Source organism: Neolamprologus multifasciatus, chromosome 3, assembly GCF_963576455.1.
Source record: "Neolamprologus multifasciatus chromosome 3, fNeoMul1.2, whole genome shotgun sequence".
Classification (NCBI taxonomy): Eukaryota; Metazoa; Chordata; class Actinopteri; order Cichliformes; family Cichlidae; genus Neolamprologus; species Neolamprologus multifasciatus.
In genome coordinates this window covers 7,316,863-7,332,868 of record NC_140441.1, presented here as the reverse complement: position 1 = coordinate 7,332,868, position 16,006 = coordinate 7,316,863, and the positions used below count along the sequence as shown (strand labels likewise).

The following is a 16,006-nucleotide window of genomic DNA, read 5'->3' as shown; positions in this document are numbered from 1 at the left end:
CAATTTTGAGACGCGATGGATTTTTCTTGGACACGCGTTGAGGTGCGAATGTGCACGCGTCAAATTAGGGGCGTTTGGGGCGTTTTCGTTCGGGTCTATCGCGTTCGGTGTGAACACACCGTAAGAAGCACTAAGAGCATGGGTCTCCAACTGCAGTCCTCAAGGGCCGGTGTCCTGAAACTTTTGAATGCGTCCCTGCTGCAACACACCTGAATAAAATGATTAGGTCATTAGAAAAACTCTATAGAACGTGACTGCATGCTGAGGTGTCAAATCACCCTTTTGATTCATGTTACAGCAGCTCATGAGTGAATGAACTAAATAAAAGTATTTTTAGAATGTATCCGGGGTAGTGGGTGTCAGTCTGGAACAGAGATGAGTAATTAGTTACTGATTACTTTTTTCAAGTAACTTGACCAACACTGGTCTGGAACCATTTTCTGGTTCAATAGACTATAGTCTATGCAAAGGAGTGAACCGTCTTTCTTTCACATGCACTTGATGGGAGCAGCATAAGAGGACTTGGATCTTACTATCAGAGCGAACTTTCTCTGTGAAACTCTGTGAAAGTTTGTATCCTCTGCTGCTTCTCTCCAATGTGGGGTCCCACAGGGTTCAGTTTTAGGCCTGCTTCTTTTCTTTCTATATCTCCTACCCCTTGGGTCTATTTTCAGGGATCATGGGATTTCTTTCCACTGTTATGCTGATGACTCCCAGATTTATTTCCCACTTAAAAATATAAATGGCTTCTCAGTAGACCCTCTGCTCAGATGCCTTGATGAAAGAAGGGCCTGGATGGCTTTGAACTTTTTACATTTTAATACGCAGAAAACACAGGTGATGGTTTTTGGTGGCGATTCTGAGGCCACTACTTATTTGTTTTAAAGAGATTTAAAAACAAATAAGAGACCTCTCGGAGCTACTACAACCATATACACCTGCCCGTTCCTTTAGGTCCGCCAATCAGCAGCTTCTTAAGGTACCGAAAACTAAGTGTAAATTTAAAGGTGATCGTGCTTTTGCTGTAGCTGCTCCAAAGTTGTGGAATGATCTGCCCTTGCACATTAGACAGGTCTTTTCTCTTTCTGAGTTTAAAAGTCTTCTTAAAACATATTTATTTGCTGAAGCCTTTGGCACTGATTAAAGGGCTTGACTCAATTTGTTTTAAAATGTTTTCATTTATTTTAGTTATTTATTTTATTTTATCTTATTTTTAATTTAATTTACTTTACTTGTGCATGTACAACACTTTGTAAACTCTGGTTTTATGTTAAAGTGCTTTATAAATAAAGGTGGTATGGTATGGTATTCATCCCTTCATCAGGAGGTCTTGCACGTACTCTTTAACCTCACGTAGCAGCAGCTTAGGTATGGAAGTATATGCTCTCTGCACTGATATGTCATCCTTTAGGTTTATCACCATTTTCAGATCAGGATTACAACCAATACCGTTCCCATCCCACGCAAAGACCCTGTACTCATCAAACAACATTCTCTGGACAATCTCTTTTTGTTCCTCCTCCAAATGATCATGATTCACTGGTGGATACCACGACATTGGGAGAGGTCCAGCTGACTCCACCGTTATCTTGCGAACTGTTATTGCAGGTGGGCACTCGTTTGAGGCCTTGACCTCCACAATATGTTCAACCGGCTGTAAGGTGCCCAGGGACGTCTTCCTTGTCAAGGTGATATCATGTTCGGTGTCATTACTCAGAGCAATGGTGATGTACAGCTTAGGATTCTGTATTTCAACTAACCCCGTCAAGACATCGAACTGCTCTAGGGCCTGGTTATCCTCATCAGCCTCAAACAGCACTAAACAATCAAGCGGATTCATGGTTGATGAAACCCGGCACTTTAACCAGGTGACCTGTTCAGCAGGGATAATCACATCCCTTTCTACTGTCCTCAAGCACCCTTGTGTAATGTTTGGCTATACTGTCTGGATTAAGCTTACGAACACCTCATCAAGACAGATGGCATTACACAGCAAGGTAACAAGAGTAGGTATCACCTGCTCTTGTTGCCCCTCAATGATCTGTTCCAAGACATTGAAACTGATCAATGGTTTGTCCATAGGCAAGGTACTGACGAGGACTGGAGTACTAATGGAGAGGGTGTGGTCTTCACCCCCCGGTAAGTTGATCATGATGGGTACCCAGCCATCAAATGATGTGGTTTCCCCATTGACTGCGCAAACTTTCAACTCATCAATTTCCTCGATGATTTCAGACAGAGGTCGCATGAATAAGTAAGGAAAGTATCAGTCTTTCAAATGTTTACTTATGATGCAAACTTGAGCACATGTGTCAAGTAGTGCTTTCACTGCTAAGCCATTCAAATTGCAATGTATGACAGCTTTCTTACCGATTAGCTTAGCAACTGCCCCACGTTTAGTGTGGGGTGCCATAACACCAGACGTAGCAAGTGCCTCACCCTGCTGCTGGTTAACTACTTCTGATGTGACTGGCGAGGGGAGACTTGGTTTGCTACTTGTAACGTCGGGTTGCGTTTAGTGGTTGAGAGGAGGCGGCAAAACACTTAGCAGGGTAGCCAAAAGAATACACACTCACACTGGCATTGGGAATTCCACAGCGTGTTGTTTAATATACCTTCTCTTCATCAACCATATAAGCCCAGTTGAATGGCTGCAGCTTAACAAACATAGCGCGCAGTGTTCGTACAACCCATAACGTTGCAAACAAAGGTGTCTGGAGAGGTAAAACATAAAATCTGTCCCTCCTCATGCACTAGCGTGCAAGCACATGTCCACACAATCACAGAGAGGGTCAGTGGCGCATATGGATGACAACATTAACCCTCGACTTGGGTTGTCTTAAAGAGACACCACACCATTGTGACTGTTACATATCCCCCCCGGGTTAAACAAAGGCTGTCCTCAGCCGGACCCAGGTGACCCTCCTCCTGCTACCCCCTTTCACTACACATAGATACTTTAGGTAGTAAGCAGGTTGTGGAGGAATTGTTATACACCCTTACAGCATTGGTACAGTCCAGACTTAACCAGCCTCCATACATGGTCAGCGGGATAAGAAGTTGAAACCAAAACAGGGAAATGTACAGTGCAATGTCGACAAACTGGCATACATGACAGTGTCCCACATGGTGAATGTCCATTTAAATAAATGCCAAAGAAAGAAAATATACTTAGGATTGCCAGGACCATTACAGAATGAAATTCCCTTTTTCTTTCATTGTGTTTCTTCTTTTTCCTCAAAATCAGCAACAGTAAGCATAATATGTGAAAACAGTACCAGAAAGTACTGTAGAAAACTTAAACAACAGTCATGTTAAACAGTAACCAACACAAAATACATAAGAAAAAATGCAAATTCAGTAACTATGGCAAAGCTGCATCGAACCCACGCCCAGGAAACACAGGTCCACGCACATCCAATGGAGCCACGACGAAGAGGCCAAACAGAGAACGGCACCACAATCCACAAACCACGGTGGAGCGTCTCCAGTCGTTGCCATGGAAATGCACCGCCACGACCCTTTGATCCTCCCGACGTCCGCCTCCAGGCCAGCCTGGGCTGTTCCCGCGAAACACAGCGGACAGCCACTTCGCCGTGTCGTACCTTATTATGTACCAATCATCAACTGCTCGAAGATACTGCACACTGAGGTCCAAGAGAAGATGTTCGGGTGCCATTTTGTAACGTCGGGTTGCGTTTAGTGGTTGAGTGGAGGCGGCAAAACACTTAGCAGGGTAGCCAAAAGAATATACACTCACACTGGCATTGGGAATTCCACAGTGTGTTCTTTAATATACCTTCTCTTCATCAACCATATAAGCCCGGTTGAACGGCTGCAGCTTAACAAACATAGCGCGCAGTGTTCGTACAACCCATAACGTTGCAAACAAAGGTGTCTGGAGAGGTAAAACATAAAATCCGTCCCTCCTCATGCACTAGCGTGCAAGCACATGTCCACACAATCACAGAGAGGGTCAGTGGCGCATACGGATGACAACATTAACCCTCAACTTGGGTTGTCTTAAAGAGACACCACACCATTGTGACTGTTACATACTGTTAAGGTTAGGTTGGGTCCCATGTGAAGTTGTCAAGAAGAGGAAATTTTAGGAGTGACGGCAATGTTTTGAGATGTGAGAGATTTGCGACGTTTAATGCAAATCTTGTGTAGTTAGTGTGTAGTGTAGTCAATAATTTTGTTGTGTGTGTCAGAACAATGACGTGACTGCTAAATGTTACAGGAGTGATACATCTCCTGTTGTCAGGCCTGCAGGTATCGGGCTTTTGATGTTCTCCTTTATCTCATAGTGGACAGAAATTATTTTTTGGAGAGGCAAAAATAATTTGTGTGGCATCAGATTTGATGCAGAACACCTGATTGTTTTGTAAATAGTTTGAAATGTTTGTTTAAAAAAATGCCGTAGCAGCATTTTTAGGTAAACAGCTGCAAAAATCTTTGTTTGCAATACTCAGTAACTTTTTTGAAGAAGTAACTATATAATTAATTGCCCAGCATTGGTTTTTATATATTGTATTTTGCAGAGAGAGAGTTACAAAGTTTCAAAGTGGTGCTCCATGAGAGTTCTGTAGACGAGCAGGGGGGAGAACGCAACTGCAAACCCCTGTTGCAATGCAGGAACATCTGCTTTATTGAAATGTGTGAGATGTTAACCACAATGACTCTTAAACACACTGTCTGAAAACTTCATGCCAACAGCACGTTTTTAAGAAAAATCAAACATATTATCCTTGAAGATCATTTTAGAGTTTTTAAGGAGCTGCAGGGTCCTTGTTCAGTGTGGGTGGAGAACAGCCAAGTCTCTTCCTCTGATAAACCTCCACATGTACCACTGAAAACAGTTAAATTACTTTGAATCTGAAATCATGGCTCAAACTACTTGTTCTGAGACCATTTCTTTATTTTTCACACCAAACTGTTTAATAAGATAAACTCTACACAGACTTCATCAAATATAACTAACACTTTAACATTATCAGGATTTCATAATACAAACTTCAAATCAACAAGAAAACAGCTGCAAACATGTGGATCAAAATTCATTAAAAAACAACATGTGGACTTCAAGGACTAAATACACTAAAGTGAAAGGAAGAGCCAAAAATAAAGGTTTAACAGAATTTGAATTAAGTAAAAGTAGTCACCTGTGATCTTTAAAATGGTTCTGATGTGTGCTGCTGTTTTTAACTTTCAACATTTCTTTGCTGCCAATGTGAAGAAGATTGTGTTCTTTGCCTAATTGAATAAAGGTTACACTGACTTACTGCTCCATCTTCTGGTACAAACCGGTATTACATGGAAGTACAGCTCAAAACCAGTTTTGCTTGAGTTTCTTTTTTTCTGGACATAAAGTCACAGCAGGTGTTTTTTCAAAGCTGGTGGACAGATTTAGTTAATTTTGGAAGTTTTAAGAGAAACTGCTGTGAAATAATTTTCAATTTTGGGAGAAAAGGTTCAAGAGAAGATTTTACAACAGCAAAAGATTAAATATGAATAAAGAATTGAAATTTAACTGAGATAACACATTAAATGAATACATTAAAAAACGAAGTTAATTTTGGAAACACTAAGAAAGTTCAAATGAAAGAAATTGAAATATATATCCATATCTGCAATTCTGATACATTATTAGTTTGGTAAAAAAGACATTCCTATAACTTTAATAATACAGTAACACATAAAATGAATACAACTACTAAACACTACTGTGTCCTAAGGAAACAAAGAATAAAATGTAACAGAGATAAAATTTTAGAGAATTAAAATCCCTCAAAGGAAAAAACAAATTTGATATACAGATCTATACATGCAGCTTCCTAAATGTAACATTCAGGATTATTCACTGTGTACGTTCATGTTTGTTACGATGACCTTGTTACGACCTTGCATGTTTACGTGTTTGTTTTGTGCAGGTGTTATGTCTTATGTTGATTGTGAGAAGCTTTTGTCACAGTGTCTGCACTTGTATGATGTCTCTTCTATGTGGATTCCCTTATGTTTTTTCTTTAAGCTCACGTGCAGTGGTGAAGGATGACCCATACTGGTCACAGATGTGCTTTTTGACCCCACTGTGGAAGAGTTCGTGTATTTTTAATGTACTTGGTGTGTGGAAGCTTCTCCCACATTCTTTGCAGTAGTTCATTTTGTCTCCAGTGTGGCTACGTTGATGTGGTTTTAGGTCCCGTTGATGATTGGAAGTTTTTCCACAAAGGTCACAGAGAAACTCTTTCCCACCACCACAGTGACAACAGGGTTGAGAAATGGATCCATGTGCGTCGCTCCACTTCTAAACAAAGACATTGTAAGTCAGGGAATTCCTTCAACGTTTTTATCCTGAACGTCGCCTGAAATAAAAAAGCATCTCTACCAACGTCCAATTACATTTTACTGTTTACATCACAACACTCAGCTTACTGGGTGAAAACGAGTCTTCATTTTTCCAAACAGTTCATTCAGTATAACTCCATAAGTTTACTGATCAGACTTGTTCCAAACAATCAGGTTAAAATTACAAGATAAAAATAAATACATCCTCACAGTAACTGCACTTGTAGAGTTACTTTCTTGTGTGGATCTGTTGGTGTTTTTTCAGCTGATGTGGAGCTTTAAAAGTCTTCTCACACAGGTCACATTTATAAGGTCTCTCCTCAGTGTGGCTAAACATGTGTTGTTGTAACTGTGCATCTGTTGTAAACAGTTTCCCACACTGATCACAGCAGTAAACATCATTTCCAGTGTGAATCCGTAGGTGAATATTTCGGTACTGTTTGTCACTGAACCTTTTTCCACAAAAGTTGCAGCTGTAGGCCTTAATTCCAAGACGTGGGTAACTAGATGCTTTGTGAAGTCGCGTATTTTGAGCAACACGTCTTTAGCACACAAGTTCACAGTTATATGATTAACTCCACCCTGTGGATGGAGTTGGTGGTTTTTTAAGCCTTTACGATGGGGATAAGACTTTCCCCACACAAGTGACAGCTCGTACGCTTTTAAATCCACTGTGGAAGCGTTGTTGTCTTTTAAGACTCCAGCATGGGTTAAAAGACTTTTCCCACACTCTTCACAGCTTGTAAGGTTAAATCCACTCGTGGATTGAGTTGGTGTGTTTTTTTTAAGGTTCCAGCTCGGTAAAAGACTTCCACACTCTTCACCAGCTGTAAGGTTTAACTCCAACTGTGCTATGAGTTGTGGTTTTAGTTTCCAAGCCTGGGTAAAATACCACTTCCCACACAAGTCACAGCTGTAAGGTTTAAATCCACTGTGGATGAGTGTGTGTTTTTTTAAGCCTCCAGCCTCAGTGAAAGACTTCCACACCAATTTACAGCTGTCAAGGGTTTAAATCCACTGTGGATGAGTTGGTGTGTTTTTAAGTTTCCAGCCCGGGTAAAGACTTTCCCACACACGTCACAGCTTGTAAGGTTTAAATCCACTGTGGATGAGTTGGTGTGTTTTTAAGTTTCCAGTCTCGGTGTAAAAGACTTTCCACACAAGTCACAGCTGTAAGGTTTTCCACACAATTTACAGCCGTAAGGTTTAACTCCACTGTGGATGAGTTTGTGTTTTTTTAAGTGTCCAGCCTCGGTAAAAGACTTTCCACACAATTTACAGCTGTAAGGTTTAACTCCACTGTGGATGAGTTGGTGTTTTTTTAAGTTTCCAGCCAGGGTAAAATACTTTCCACACAACTCACAGGTGTAAGGTTTAAATCCACTGTGGATGAGTTGGTGATTTTTTAAGTTTCCAGACTGGGTAAAATACTTTCCACACAAGTCACAGCTGTAAGGTTTAACTCCACTGTGGATGAGTTGATGTGTTTTTAGGCTTTGAGCCTGGGTAAAATACTTCCCACACAAGTCACAGCTGTACGCTTTAACTCCACTGTGGACGAGTTGGTGAGTTTTTAAGTGTCCAGTCCGGGTAAAAGCCTTCCCACACAAATCACAGCTGTAGGTTTTCTCTCCCTTTCTTCTGTGAGGTTTGTCGGCCTCCTGAGAGCGCTGACTTCTCGCTCCATGTTGGTCCTGCAGTGACAGAGATACAAACAGAGGCAGTGAGTGAAATGCAGTCGTGGAACAAACTGAAACTTCCTCCATTGGTGGAATCAAACATGTCAAAAAACAAACAAACAAACACATTGTAGGTGTGTTACCACCACCTTCTGGTGATAGTATCACATAACAATGATGTGCTACAATAAGAGTTGTAATGAAATTGCATTATTGAAGAAATATTGATCAGTGGAGAAAATCTTTTACGCATAAGAAATTGCAAGTTCAACTGATGATATTGTTGTTTCAATGTGCATACCGGCTTCCTGCATACCGGCAGGAAGTTGAGCGGCTGGTACTCTGGTGCAGTCAGCACAATCTGGAGCTGAACACTCTTAAAACTGTAGAGATGACAGTGGACTTCAGGAGACATCCCTCAACTCTGCTGCCCCTCACCATATCAGACAGCCCTGTGTCGACTGTAAAGACCTTCAAGTTCCTGGGTACCACCATCTCCCAGGACCTGAAGTGGGAGACCAACACCAACTCCATCCTCAAAAAGACCCAGCAGAGGATGTACTTCCTGAGACAACTGGGGAAGTACAGTCTTCCACAGGAGCTGCTGATCCAGTTCTACACTGCGGTCATTGAGTCTGTCCTGTGCTCCTCCATCACAGTCTGGTATGGAGCAGCTACTAAACAGGACAGGAGCAGACTGCAGCGGACTGTACGGGCAGCAGAAAGGATCATCGGCGCCCCCCTGCCCTCCATCCAGGATCTGTGCCTCTCAAGAACCAGGAAACGGGCAGGGAAAATCATCACAGACCCCTCACACCCTGGACACAGACTTTTTGATCTGCTGCCCTCTGGCAGACGGTACAGAAGCCTGCAGACCAGGACCACCCGACATAGGAACAGTTTCTTTCCCCTCACCATCTCCCTTCTTAACAGTTGACCTGTCACACTGCTCCCACTGCCAGACTGCAACTGCACCTCATGTACATTCTGTAGTATTCATTCCACCTCATTTCATTTCTGTATTTTATGTATATAAGTTTAGATTAGTTATTTATAGTTGGTTTACACAGCTTTGTGTATGTATGTGTATGTATGTGTAATGTGTGTATACAGTGTGTGTGTGTGTATGTGTATATAGAGTGTGTGTGTGTGTGTGTATATAGTGTGTGTGTGTGTGTGTATATAGTGTGTGTGTGTATATAGTGTGTGTGTGTATATAGTGTGTGTGTGTGTGTGTGTGTGTGTGTGTGTGTGTGTGTGTGTGTGTGTGTGTGTGTGTGTGTGTGTGTGTGTGTGTGTTTGTTTTACATTGCTGTGCTTGAGAGCCACCATCTACCGGAACCAAATTCCCTGTATGTGTCTGCACATATACTTGGCCAATAAACACGATTCTGATTCTGATGTGTGCTGATAAAATATAATCTTTGTATTTTCTTGTAACTTCTGTGGTTTCTGATTTTGAATGTAGATTCTGTATATATGGTTGAGCCCAGGATGCAAAAGATAAAGCTGCTGTTAACAGGTTTTTAAAAACCAACGAGCTGCACACACAGTTTTAATAACAGTTTAACTGTGATGTTTTTCTCACCTTTTGTGTTGAAGTCATTTTTTCCTCTATAGTGGCTGAGCTGAGTCCAAATGGCTGAAATTGTTCCTCTGTTGTACCACCACTCTTCTCCTCCTGTTACTCAGCTGGGATACACACACAAAAAATATAGAAAAACATATATATTTGTGTGTGTATATATATATATATATATATATATATATATATATATATATATATATATATATATATATATATATAGCGTATCAATATTGAACCGTTCGATACAGTGCTTTCGGTTCGGTACGCATATGTATCAACAATACAACATTTTTAATTTATTTTATCAACTTTCCTTCTGACGATGCTGTCTGTGTTGAGCGCTCAGTGGATCTGCGCTCGATAGTGATGTGCGGATCGATCCTGAAATATCGATTCCTCCGATACCAATCATTTATGTTCTAGAATCGATTCTCACATTAAAATATCGATATTTTAGTAATTTAGAGTAAATTTGTAGTTTATCATTAACAGGAACACAGTGGAAAGAAACTATAACATTTGGATTGTCTACATTCAAAGGAACTACTTCCTCTTCCGCCTTTCATAGTCATGTGCGAAATACGGCTGTATAAATGTCTCGCAGCCCCTTGGCGTGCGCACTCACAACAATGGCTGAGCGTAATTGGAGTCATGTGCGGACGTATTTTACCTCCACAAACAGCTGAGACGTGGTTTGCGATACATGTGGCAGAAAAGTGCTCCAAGAGTGTGGTGTTGTGGCCATACTAGGGAGACATTCAAAAGGGCTGTTGGGGAGGGGATAAATAAATTTTACAAGGTGTATTTATCGGATAAAATACATTAATTCAGAGGCTGCTTCCACCTGGACCCAGCCTTCGCGGTCTAAAGAAAGCCGGGTAGTACGTCACGAGCTCCCTCGGTGGAGTGAAACTCTGCCGTCTGCTCCTTGCTATCTAAAATATAACCGGGCACTGACGCAAACTCTCGACCGTCTCACACTTCTGTGTAATCAGTTTTCTGTTTGACGTTTATTCAGCTGTGTGAAAACCCCGGAGGACCCCTCCCGAGGGATTAATAAAGTTAAATTTAATTTAATCTAATCTAATAACTTTAATCTCAGCCAAACCGATTTACTCACGAACAAATAAAACACTGAAAAAGCCAAACAATAACATTTTTAAGTTATCAAAGTGACTTATATATCATGTATAACCCGAGTTGCGAAAGACCGCGGGGGTTTGAAGACGATGTGTCGGCTCAGATATTTGAAGTTTACACAGCTACATTCTCACCTGAAAATATGTTAAAAAAAAAATTTCGACCCAGAAAGAGAAATAAGACTAATATTAAAACTAAGTAGCTGCCGCCATTGTTGGAAACTGGAATTGGCTGGGCCGCGCTATGAATTCTACAATATGGTTTTTCAATTTTGTTGTCCGGGCGGAAAAACGGGAGAAATTCGGGAGAATGGTGATTTTCGGGAGGGGCACTAAAATTTATTTCCCGGAAAAATCGGGAGAATCTTGGCATGTATGGTTGTGGCAACATCACTAATCTTGTCAAACACCTCAGAGTAAATTATATCACAGAATATGATGAGCGAATGTTGAGGCGAACTGAAGAGGAGGACAGGGACAGGTGCTGCTAGGGTGAGACAGAGTCTCTCATGGAGTCCTTTAGTGCTGCAGGCAGGCAAGGTGTTTAAATAACCACAACAGTTTTTTTATTTCTATATGATGAACTCTGCATTATTAAGTGATAAGAACAAGAAATCTGATGTCCTGTAATCATTATGATGCTATAATTTGAGATACAATAAATGAAATAAGTTTTTGTACAAAGTATCAGTATCGGATCAGTATCGTCGATACCACCCTGAATATTACTTGGTATCGGATCGGAAAGGAAATCAGTGGTATCGCACATCACTAGCGCTCGACAGTGCAGCCTAGGCGGAGTAGTCGAACGCAGATTCACTGAGCGCAGCGCAAGCTAGCGAGACAGAAGTTAAGCTCTCCTTGCAACATGGTAAATTGAACCTCCCCCACCCTCATTCAGATCTGGCGTTTGGAACTATTTTGGTTTTCATGTGAAGTATGACCCTGAAGGTAAGCACGTCATGGACTAAAGGAAAACAGTATGTTGGATGTGCCACGCAATGCTCAATTACATGGGTGGGAACTAGTGTGTTAGGTGTTTGATCCGAGGTAGCTCGTTAACGGAGATTTGCCGTGTTGTGGCGTCATTTCAACGAGATTAACGCTGACAGCACTAGTGGGAACACAACGAATGTGACTGCACATTTACTCTGACATCATCCTAGTGCAAAGACAAGTGGAAGCAGACAAAAACAACAAGCACGCATGCTACAAACTTTACCCGAGTCATTTAGACAGCCGTTAGCACATGATTCTCCTTATGTGGACCTGATATGTTTAATATGCTGCTGAGAGTATACCCCAGAAGAAGCGTATAGTATAGCTTTTATTTTGGAAAGAGCCATTTTTCTGTAATAAACTCTCTTTTCCAAAGATGAGTGATTCCTCAATCAGATACAGGGCTCGCAAAATCGCTAGCCCAACGTCCCGGGGCTTTTTTCCAGTCGGGCTGCCAAATACTATCCCTGTCCTGCCCGTCGGCCTATCGTAGGAAGGAAAAATCTATGTCAATGCTTTTGCATTCTTTCGGAAATGTAGCTGGGTAATTATGTCATTGGCATCGGTGAGCCACTGTCAATATGTGACATATTGAAATCGCGTTTCTTTCTAAGCTTCTTAGACTCAGAACAAAAGCTGTCCAGCTTTGTGTTCATCAAAGCTCTTTTTACAAATCTTGCTGGAATACGTCAGGTTACAGCTGCAGTCAAAGCAAGATGGAAATAATTGAACAAGCAAGCAAACGCTCAGCTTCTCCCAGCATGCTGAGCTAATGATTAGTTGGTGTTTTTCTGCAAACAGTCTCCCACTCTTTCAACGTGTTCACAATAAACTGTGAACACACTTCGCCGATTTCACGGATTTTTGATGGTAGCGACCTTTTGGAGACTTTTACTTCCAGGTGAAGAATCAGACGTCTTTATTTGCGCTGGAAGAAAATAAAATACAGATGAATCTGCAGACGGTCCTATTAAGTCCTATTCTAAAGGCTGAGTTCCCTCCCCCACGCTTGTACCCGTGGCTTCATGTCCTGGGGGTTGGTTGTTCTCCTTCCCTGCACCCTTTGTTCATATTCCAAGACTATTTATCTGTATGTATTCTTACCCCATAGCAACCGCCAGATTATAATGTTGCAAACAATCACAAACTCTACAGTCTGTCTAACTCCAGTGTATACCAAGCAATCTATTATTCTCAACATAGATAAACTGAACCCACATTAAAGTTAGCTCGATGCTTACCTTTAGATGAGCCCACAAACCGAGAGAAACTCCGTGATGAAGCTGGAAGTCTTAAGAAACAGATCAGGGAGCAGAGACCCACGTGGTTCACGCTGATCTCAGCTACGATCCAGGAGACAAGGGTGTGCAGATCGATGCAGACATCGATCCAAACGTTGGTAGTGGTATATGTTCCTGTAAGTTAACTACTTTACTCCCGTTTCATGAAAAAGCAGCTCTCTCCGCTCGACTCCTCTCCTGCACACACACTTTCTCCGCCCCCTTTTCCTGGCCCTGTGGCGATTTGTTACGGTGCAGTCACGTGACGCAGCTGCACGACGTAACCACGTGGGGTGTAATTTCGAAGTTAGCGCCTATCTCCTTTTCCTAAACTAAAGTAGTAAACATACAGGAACATATACCACTACCAACGTTTGGATCGATGTCTGCATCGATCTGCACACCCTTGTCTCCTGGATTGTAGCTGAGATCAGCGTGAACCACGTGTTTCCTGTGTTTGGAAAAACTTCCAGCTTCATCACGGAGTTGCTCTTGGTTGGTGGACTCATCTAAAGGTAAGCATCGAGCTAACTTTAATGTGGGTTCAGTTTATGTTGAGTTTATCTCTGTTGATGAAGAGTAGATACAGAAAAATAGTATTTGAATATGAACAAAAGGATGGGGTGCAGGGCAGGAGAACAACCAGCCCCCACCCCCAGGACAGAAAGCCACAGGTACAAGCGTGGGGGAGGGCAATCAGCCTTTAGAATAGGACTTAATAGGACCGTCTCCAGATGCATCCAGGGCTGGACTGGGACAAAAAATCGGCCCGTGTACCAGATTAACTGGCTTTGGTCGAACAGATGTGTGGTAGACTTGCGTTTCAGGAGCTGCTACCGACAAACCAGCAAAAAAAACACCAAATGTGTAACCTGTGACACTTGTGAGGTTAATTCAAACACACTCCGTCATTCTTGATGCTGTTGAACAACAAAATGTTTAAAAATGTCGCGAGTTGGTGATATTTTCATGCGCGACGCGATCGCGAAAACAGCAAACAAGTAACACCACGCCGGTGTTGTTCACAGGAAGGCGAGAGTAAACGATCGGGAGACTCTAGTCGTCGTTATCGTTCACCTCCTACGTTTTATTACTCCGATTTCAGCGTTTTTGTTGCACAACTAATGCGCACAACTAGTGGAGTAATGCCGGGCTCACACAGAAATTCTGTCGCTCGCTCTCCCTCTCTGTCTTTCACTCACACCGACACGCACACCACCGCCATCAACTTTGCTAAATTGCTAATGAAAAACATTAATCAGGCAGCTGTGATTGAGCAGCAATGTCTATCCAACTATTTTCACGGTCGTTGTGGTCGTGATAATTTTGTGAGGCCACATCGAAAAGGGAGTTAGAGTTGGTTGTTATATACAGTCTGTATAAGTGTGGTTGATGTGCCTTTCATAGTGTTTAAATTGAAGGCCCCGAGTACTTTCTCCCACAGTCAACTGTTGACTGTTTTCAGTGACTTTCAGCTTGCTGTGTTTGTGGATATATGGCTGGCTTTAATTATCCATAAAATCATCACATTCTCTGTAAGATTTACATACTGAATATTTTACAGTGAAGGCTTTAAAGCTATGTTAATGCTGAAAGTACAAACATCACTAATGTCACATAACTTTGCCGACATATCTCCAACAGTCACGTTTTAATGTTCTTCGTTATTTAACATTTGCACTCAAATAAGTGGCATAGCATTCAGTACTTTTAAATAGAGCAGGGCTATATGATTAAAACATATTTATTACGATATAATTACAAAATTTGCGATAACGATATAACTGACGATATAATTGATGCTAGACAAAATACTCCACAATTTTATTACTGCAAAAAAAACCCAACCATCAATGTATTTTCACTATTTTCACTGTCGATTTTCAGAAAAATCAAAGGATTGATTTTAGGCTACGTCCACACGGGTATTTTTGAAAATGGAGATTTTCCGTTTTTGTTTTAAACAATAATCCTTTCCACACGTAAACACAGAAATGAAGGAAAACGCTGCTAGGAACATGCCAAAGCAACAGGTGGCGATATATTCCTAACCGTGTAGAAATGTTGGCCAATCAGAAGTCTAGAATCCTCGGTGGGAAAAAGTAAACAAAGATGGGGCATAGAAGCAGAACCGAGTCGTATGTGTGGAGGGACAGTAACTGTGTGAGTATATTATATTCTGAATTCTGTTCTCATCCAGCAGGTTGGTCAGACCTTTTTGCAGAGTTGCCGTGAGATGTTCACCAAGCAGCTGCTTCTCCACAGCAGCGATGAGCGGTTTTTGTATGCATTTGTAAGCATTTAAACACTGCAGAGAGTACAATTAGCAGTAACAGTATTGTAGAAATTAATTTCACCGAAACAATAACGTGGCACACAGTGTGACGTCAAAAAAGGCGCACACCTTTGACGCTCCATTTTTTTCTGTTTTCCTTGTCCACACGTAAACGCAAAAACGGAGTTTTCGAAAATATCCACCCTGGCAGGCGTTTTTAGAAATCTCAGTAATACCATACCACAGTAATACCACAGTAATACTGACAGCCCGCTAGCACGCTCTACCAAAAATAGTGCTTTGTTGTGTATCTAATGGACGAAAGATAAACCAGTTCCACGCCACTGAAGTTGCAGCATTTTTACAAACCAATTCTGGTTCATCCCTTTCACTCAACGATCCGCTTTCGCCCTTCTCATTCTCCGTCACCGCTGTGCTTTTTCCAGCCACGTGCGTATGAAAACAAAGGCATTGCGCATGCGTGTTTTATCCATATTTTATCCATATATCTGTATTTCATTTTCTTATCGTTGCCCAACATTATACCGGTATTAATGTGAGCGGTATGATATAGCCCAGCCCTACTTTTAAAATTTTACTATTCGGCTGCCCCACATCAACCATCCGCTGTTTTTTTTTTCCTCTAAAAAATTATCCACACCCACCAATGCGCTATGAATTTTGTAATAGGTTGAATT

General features: G+C 41.6%; 1 long non-coding RNA gene across 1 annotated transcript; it reads right to left on the bottom strand.

Moving 5' to 3' along the window:
• Window positions 1-7,528: 7,528 nt before the first annotated feature.
• On the bottom strand, window positions 7,529-13,253 carry LOC146521344 (uncharacterized). Its single transcript, XR_014873384.1, has 3 exons — window positions 12,995-13,253; window positions 9,616-9,719; window positions 7,529-8,042 (listed from the first exon to the last, which is right to left on the bottom strand). It is a non-coding gene; the product is annotated as an uncharacterized LOC146521344 (long non-coding RNA).
• Between the last annotated feature and the right edge of the window lie 2,753 nt (window positions 13,254-16,006).